Raw genomic sequence first — 1,833 nt, forward strand, 5'->3', positions numbered from 1 at the left:
CAAGCTTGCTGGGACTGGGCTCACCAGGCCCTACACCCCTGCCTGAGTGGCAGGAGGTAATGTTAAGGCATGTCTGGCCAGAGCTGCCCTAGGCCACGTCACCTTCTGCCTRTGCTCCCTGCTCTCGTCAAAGGGAAACCACCAGGCTCTGCAGCAGGTCGAGGGCTGGGATGAAGATAGCTGGAGGTCAGAGATGGCACAGGACAAGGGTATGGAGGGACACAAAAGCYCTCACTTTTCCCTAGCAGCATACCCTAGCCCAGCCTGAGCAAGGGACTTGTCCATTTACCGTTTGGATTAATTATGCTAATTAAGCAATTTGTTTGATTCTTGCATCCTGCAGTTCAGTCCTTGGATCAGGTTTCCTCGCAGAGAGGTTATCCTTGTGGTGAGGACCGTGAGTCACGCACTCTTGGTGAGACATTTTTATTTATAACTCCTGCTGCAAAGCCAAGCCAAACAATGCAGTTATGYTCTGACAAAGGGAAGGGAAGCAGCACATTTGCCCCCCGTCTGCGTGGCTCATACATGCTGCAGCAGGGTGCAACAGGGGCAGTAAGAGGCCACAGCCGACCCCTGCTCCCCCCTGCCTGCAGACCATGTCAGGACCACAGCGTGCTAATGCTGCACTGCTTTTGTGCATATTCRTGCTGGAAACACTTCATTCTTCTCTGCATAGATCTGCACCCAACTTAATGTTAGGGTTCTGTTTTTGATAGGTTAATCACCTACCTTATGTCCCAGTTATTAGCATTTGCATGAGTAGGTTGCCATGGTGCTCTGCGGTTTATCCTGTAACTGTTAGTTACTTATATTTCCTAACAAATATCCTAAAATATCCTTGACTGGTTTGTGGTTGCTGATGAACGTGGAACCTCAACCTAGGAGATGGGCAAAACTGCTTAAGCATCAGTTTGGTGACTCGAAGTTACACGTCCACCGCTCCTCTCTGCCAAGCTCTGCCGGAGCCACAGCATCGCAAGCAGCTTTTCCTCGTGGAGCCTCGTCTGCCGCTGGCCTCCCAGCAAAGCCCTTCCTGCCGTCAGCGGTTCCAGGTGGCAGCCAACACGGCCCGGGGGGCACAGGGCCCCCAGGGGCTATGGGGCTGGCAGGGAGCTGCAAGCCCAGCCGGGTGCCAGGGCTGGCTCTGATCCCCCTCGGCAGCACGAGGCGCACGGCGGGGCACGCTGGGCTGTGCCAGCGCTCCCACCTGCCCAGCCGCCTTCCCTCCCACGTCCTGCCCTGCCCCAGGCGTGGCTGATGCTGCTGCTGGTACCTGGGGCGCCCTGCAAGTCCCCAGACTGCTGAGACCAGGCAGACTCAGTGCACAGAGCCAGGGGCAAGGGCTCAGATGGGGTCAGGCTGTGCAGTGCAACAGCTGGGGCCCCCAGTGCGCACCCCAAGGCYGCGCAGGTGCCAACGGCCAGGGGACCAGAGTGGGGCAGGAGGGAAGGGGACAGGGATGGGGATGGTGCCGAGGCCCGGCTGGTGCCAAAGTGGAGGGCAGGATGGTGCTGGGGCAAGGGGCGTGCATGTTGCCACCTTCAGCACATCCCCAGTTCCCATGTCCCACTCAGCTCAAGCAGGATGAAGTGACACCGGTGCCCTGGGCCTGGCACAGCACAGCAGTGCGAGGGGTGCGCAATGGTGCTGGGTGAGGGGAGCGCGGTGGTGCTGGAAATGGGGTGCGCGGTGGTGCCGGGCGAGGGGTGCGCGGTGGTGCCGGGCGAGGGGAGCACGATGGCGCCGGGCGAGGGGTGTGCGGTGGTGCTGGGCGAGGGGTGCGCGGTGGTGCCAGGCGAGGGGTGTGCAGTGGTGCCGGGCGAGGGGAGC

The 1,833-nt window shown here is 60.0% G+C and overlaps 1 protein-coding gene across 1 annotated transcript in view; it reads left to right on the plus strand.

Moving 5' to 3' along the window:
• Nucleotides 1-1,591: 1,591 nt before the first annotated feature.
• RGS14 (regulator of G protein signaling 14) overlaps nucleotides 1,592-1,833 on the plus strand; it is a 10,882-nt gene continuing 10,640 nt past the window's right edge. Inside the window, exon 1 of the mRNA XM_085298110.1 lies at nucleotides 1,592-1,637. The gene's annotated coding sequence lies outside the window, so the exon portion shown is untranslated. The remainder of the gene's footprint in view (nucleotides 1,638-1,833) is intronic.

Source organism: Rhea americana, unplaced genomic scaffold, assembly GCF_003343005.1.
Source record: "Rhea americana isolate MKP2758 unplaced genomic scaffold, rheAme1 scaffold_135, whole genome shotgun sequence".
Classification (NCBI taxonomy): Eukaryota; Metazoa; Chordata; class Aves; order Rheiformes; family Rheidae; genus Rhea; species Rhea americana.